The sequence below is a fragment of the Bos taurus genome, unplaced genomic scaffold (genome assembly GCF_002263795.3).
Source record: "Bos taurus isolate L1 Dominette 01449 registration number 42190680 breed Hereford unplaced genomic scaffold, ARS-UCD2.0 contig_X_unplaced, whole genome shotgun sequence".
NCBI lineage: Eukaryota > Metazoa > Chordata > Mammalia > Artiodactyla > Bovidae > Bos > Bos taurus.
The window spans coordinates 575,374-581,373 of record NW_020192294.1 but is presented as its reverse complement, the minus strand read 5'-3'; the positions used below and the strand labels follow the sequence as shown (position 1 = coordinate 581,373).

The 6,000-nt window shown below is 39.9% G+C and overlaps 1 long non-coding RNA gene across 1 annotated transcript in view; it reads right to left on the bottom strand.

Moving 5' to 3' along the window:
* Positions 1-1,415: 1,415 nt before the first annotated feature.
* Positions 1,416-6,000, bottom strand: part of LOC112445842 (uncharacterized) — a 283,840-nt gene continuing 279,255 nt past the window's right edge. Inside the window, exon 6 of the long non-coding RNA XR_009493785.1 lies at positions 1,416-1,796. This is a non-coding gene — a long non-coding RNA (uncharacterized lncRNA). The remainder of the gene's footprint in view (positions 1,797-6,000) is intronic.

The window sequence follows — 6,000 nt, the reverse complement described above, 5'->3', positions numbered from 1 at the left end:
GCATTCTATACGTATTCTCTCTTGGTCATTCTCTCATAAATTTATTTAGAACCAAGACATGTTATTCCAAGTTGAAAGGTCCTCAACACAGCAAGAGAAATCTAGCTTTTCTTCCATCAGCCCCTTCAATCTTTTCTCTTAATAATAGTCCAGTAATCCAATTTGAGCTTTGGCATTTTACTCGGGACTCCATTGGGCAGCAGAGAATTCAGTTTGCTCAGTAGCTTCCCAAGAACCCAGGCTGAAAGAAGTCTTGTTATTCTCAAAGCAAACAACACAACTGGAAGACTTATCAGGCATTAAAAGGATAAGAAAGAAAACAAGGCCCTAGTTCCTCAATATGTGATCTCTCAGTTTTTATTATTCACAGGGAAGCAGGACTTGACTTTGTTTTCAATACAAAGGAGACCTTAAAAAGAAAATCTTCTGTAAATAAGGTATTTTCTTGGTTGCCCCATGGATGATTCTCAAGGGTATGGGAAGAGCATGTGTTAATACCAAGAGGATATATTACTGATCAATGTTGATGCAAACGCTTCTTTCTCATCACCCCAACTTGCCCATGTTAAGCCTCACAACTAAGACGACATGAATATGCCAGGATATATTTATCTCCCTCTGTGCATAATTCTTGAGGCTTCCCAGGTGGCTCAGTGGTAAAGAATATGCCTGCCAATGCAGGAGACCCGGGTTTGATCCCTGGGTTGAGAAGATCCCCTGGAGAGGGGAAGGGCTACTCACTTCAGTACTCTTGCCTGGGAAATCCCATGGACAGAGGGGCCTGGCGGGCTACAGTCCATGGAATCTCAAAAGAATCAGATACAACTGAGCATGCAGACATGCACACACAGTTCTTAGCTTATATTGTTGGTTCAGATCATCTCCCTCAAGATATTTTAACCAGAAGAAATATTTTGCTTTAAATCAAGAGTCCCAGGTCTCGGCTTAAAATCAGTGCTGCTCTGAGAGCATTCTGCGGGGTAGGACTTGGCTACATCTGCCAACCAGCTGCCAGAAATGTACATACATTGAGCAAATTTTCTCTCAGAGATGCAGGTAATTTCGATCTCTTGGAAGAGAAACGGCAACACAGAGAAAAGTTGCCAAAACAGAACAGCAATTCCTCTTCTTACCTTACTGAGACATCGCTCACCCCCATCCCAAGTTTGTAAAAGTCATCCTACAATTCAGAACTTGAAGCTCAGACTTCTCATGTTCTTGTCGTGGCTTCTGACCTTTCAGCTGACCCACTGATAACCCAGCATAAGAGAGATTAACTAACCATATGCTGAAAGGTTCAACCATCCCTCAGGGAGTATTGAACTACACAGAGAACTCTATGTCCTGGCAGGGGAAACACAGTCTAACCCAATTTTTTTTTCACCACTACATGCATTTCATGGGCCTGGGAAAAATGGATCTTCTTACTTGTTTAACCAAACGCCATCAAAACAAGACTAGGTGTCACCCAAACAACTAATCAGAGCCTGGATTTTATTGTGGCTCGAGGGGAAAGCAGAAGGATCAGTGACATTTTCTTGGCTCTTGAGCTACAGGAGGGGACTTCACAACCCAAAAATTCCTCAAGGGATACCAAATGTCACTATAATTCATGTGGAAAGGGGTATTACCTCAAGAATCCAGATATCCTCCTCTTTGTTTTGGCAAGTTGATTGACATAAATGAGGGCAGTCATCTAAAAAGGTCTTCTGGTACACTTGTTCTCAGTGCCTCCTTAGAGTTCAGTCCAAAATATGGCGCTCATTCTTAAAGCCTCACCTCTGATGTCAGAAAACCTGGAAGAAATCTATGCATTATTATCAGCAGAGAGCTACTGCCCAATCTAAAGGCGAGGCCTGCTAGGTAACTTTCCTTCCAAAGCTGAAGATCACTCTCTTCCAATAGAGTTAACAGCCAACACCAGGAAGGCAAAGAACCACAGTTCCTTTCTCAAAACCTCTAGGTCAGGTGCCAAATTTGCCAGTCATCTCTCCCAGTCACAAGTGGCTACTCCCAGTCGCAAGCACTTTCCCCACTACCCTTACTTCGGTTCAAGCCATCCTTTCTTCCTTGCATAATCACACCAGCTTGTTTGGTTTGGTTTTTGCAAAAGTTACTGAAGTAGAATTTCCATATTATAAAACTCACTCCCATTCTGGTGCACATGACTTTTAGTAAGTTCACCAAGTGGTACAACTCTCCCTGTCATCTAGTTTTAGAACATTTCCATCACCCCAAAGAGATCCTTCTTTACTACGGATGGTTAATTTCTGTTCCCACTCAGAGAGTCCTTGGAAGGACTCCATCACCCTAATACCAAAACCTGACATAGATCCCACAAAAAAAGAAAACTACAGGCCAATATCACTGATGAACATAGATGCAAAAATCCTTAACAAAATTCTAGCAATCAGAATCCAACAACACATTAAAAAGATCATACACCATGACCAAGTGGGCTTTATCCCAGGGATGCAAGGATTCTTCAATATCCGCAAATCAATCAATGTAATACACCACATTAACAAATTGAAAAACAAAAACCATATGATTATCTCAATAGATGCAGAGAAAGCCTTTGACAAAATTCAACACCCATTTATGATAAAAACTCTCCAGAAAGCAGGAATAGAAGGAACATACCTCAACATAATAAAAGCTATATATGACAAACCCACAGCAAACATTATCCTCAATGGTGAAAAATTGAAAGCATTTCCTCTAAAGTCAGGAACAAGACAAGGGTGCCCACTTTCACCATTACTATTCAACATAGTTTTGGAAGTTTTGGCCACAGCAATCAGAGCAGAAAAATAAATAAAAGGAATCCAAATTGGAAAAGAGGAAGTAAAACTCTCACTATTTGCAGATGACATGATCCTCTACATAGAAAACCCTAAAGACTCCACCAGAAAATTCCTAGAACTAATCAATGATTATAGTAAAGTTGCAGGATATAAAATCAACACACAGAAATCCCTTGCATTCCTATACACTAATAATGAGAAAACAGAAAGAGAAATTAAGGAAACAATTCCATTCACCATTGCAAGGAAAAGAATAAAATACTTAGGAATATATCTACCTAAAGAAACTAAAGACCTATATATAGAAAACTATAAAACTCTGGTGAAAGAAATCAAAGAGGACACTAATAGATGGAGAAATATACCATGTTCATGGATTGGAAGAATCAATATAGTGAAAATGAGTATACTACCCAAAGCAATTTATAGATTCAATGCAATCCCTATCAAGCTACCAACAGTATTCTTCACAGAGCTAGAACAAATAATTTCACAATTTGTATGGAAATACAAAAAACCTCGAATAGCCAAAGCGATCTTGAGAAAGAAAAATGGAACTGGAGGAATCAACCTACCTGACTTCAGGCTCTACTACAAAGCCACAGTTATCAAGACAGTATGGTACTGGCACAAAGACAGAAATATAGATCAATGGAATAAAATAGAAAGCCCAGAGATAAATCCATGCACATATGGACACCTTATCTTTGACAAAGAAGCAAGAATATACAATGGATTAAAGATAATCTCTTTAACAAGTGGTGCTGGGAAATCTGGTCAACCACTTGTAAAAGAATGAAACTAGAACACTTTCTAACACCATATACAAAAATAAACTCAAAATGGATTAAAGATCTCAACATAAGACCAGAAACTATAAAACTCCTAGAGGAGAACATAGGGAAAACACTCTCTGACATACATCACAGCAGGATCCTCTATGATCCACCTCCCAGAATACTGGAAATAAAAGTAAAAATAAACAAATGGGACCTAATTAAACTTAAAAGCTTCTGCACATCAAAGGAAACTATTAGCAAGGTGAAAAGACAGCCTTCAGAATGGGAGAAAATAATAGCAAATGAAGCAACCGACAAACAACTAATCTCAAAAATATACAAGCAACTCCTACAGCTCAACTCCAGAAAAATAAATGACCCAATCAAAAAATGGGCCAAAGATCTAAATAGACATTTCTCCAAAGAAGACATACAGATGGCTAACAAACACATGAAAAGATGCTCAACATCACTCATTATTAGAGAAATGCAAATCAAAACCACTATGAGGTACCACTTCACACCAGTCAGAATGGCTGCGATCCAAAAGTCTACAAATAATAAATGCTGGAGAGGGTGTGGAGAAAAGGGAACCCTCTTACACTGTTGGTGGGAATGCAAACTAGTACAGCCACTATGGAGAACAGTGTGGAGATTCCTTAAAAAACTGGAAACAGAACTGCCTTATGATCCAGCAATCCCACTGCTGGGCATACACACTGAGGAAACCAGAAGGGAAAGAGACACGTGTACCCCAATGTTCATCGCAGCACTGTTTATAATAGCCAGGACATGGAAGCAACCTAGATGTCCATCAGCAGATGAATGGATAAGAAAGCTGTGGTACATATACACAATGGAGTATTACTCAGCCATTAAAAAGAATACATTTGAATCAGTTTTAATGAGGTGGATGAAACTGGAGCCTATTATACAGAGTGAAGTGAGCCAGAAGGAAAAACACCAATACAGTATACTAACGCATGTATATGGAATTTAGAAAGATGGTAACGATAACCCTGTATACGAGACAGCAAAAGAGACACTGATGTATAGATCAGTCTTATGGACTCTGTGGGAGAGGGAGAGGGTGGGAAGATTTGGGAGAATGGCATTGAAACATGTGAAACGTCATATATGAAATGAGATGCCAGTCCAGGTTCAATGCACGATGCTGGATGCTTGGGGCTGGTGCACTGGGACGACCCAGAGAGATGGTGTGGGGAGGGAGGAGGGAGGAGGGTTCAGGATGGGGAACACATGTATACTAATTAAATAATTTTCTATTAAAGAAAAAAAAAAGAAAAAAAAAAAGAAAAAAAACAAAAAAAAGAGATCCTTCTTTACTACGGATGGTTAATTTCTGTTCCTACTCAGAGAGTCCTTGGAAGGATTAAGTGTATTACAATGCGTGAAGCCCTTAGGACAGTCCTCACTGAAAGTTAGTGATGACCAATGAATTCTTCATGTTTTGGCTTAGATTTGGCTTCCTTTTAGAAACTGTCTCTGGTCCCATATGTACGAGCTTGTTCCTTTAAATAAATGTGTCCATAGTACTCTGTTTCTGTTGTATCACGTTATCATTGCCATCATATTGCCATTTACTGGCTTGTCCCCTGGCACTCTCTGAGTTTTTAAGGCAAATTAAACTACTTTGATCACTTCTACCACATGTATGTCCCAGAGAAGAACTCACAGTAAGTGCTCATTAAAATATTTGCTGAACTGAAAAATCTGTGCTAGACATTCTCTCGCCTCCATTCCATTCTCACACCTTTCTTTGTCCAGTTCTCTCTGCCAGAGAGAGAGCTCCATGGACTGCAGCATCTGGACTGCTAACCAGCTGCAGTTTGCTTGACTTTGGCCAAAAGGAGGCTTTGGCAAGATTGAGTGTGTCATCTGAATCCTATTGGGACCATAACTGGTACAATGATGGAGCACAGCCATTACCGTCCAATTCACATTCCTGCTGGGGGTTCGGGTGGCAGAGGGGTCGGGGGGGGCGGTTTCTTGGCTGTATTTTGTGGGAGAAGTGATGGTGGGGAAGAGTATGATTTCATTATTAAAATAGCCTGCACTGTTTCTAGTTTTTATTTTTATATGTACACATGTCATTTGCCATATGCCAGCATGTGTTATTGCCAATGGTTTCCATATGGAATGTTCTTAAAGCATTGGACCTGTGGATCTTGCTATAGTGCACTTTCCTCATGACGACTGGGTAGTAGCGTTTGACTTGCTTAATGGAAAATCATAGTCCATCCCAAGTGCTAAAACTCTTCAAGTATCATGATTTTTTTTTTCAGTTCCAACTAATGGTACATTCCCCAGGCAGTTATTTCTAGTTCCACTTGAAAAACAAAGCTGATATGTGATACCATAAGTTCCATTATAAGAATAGGCTCTAGACAGAC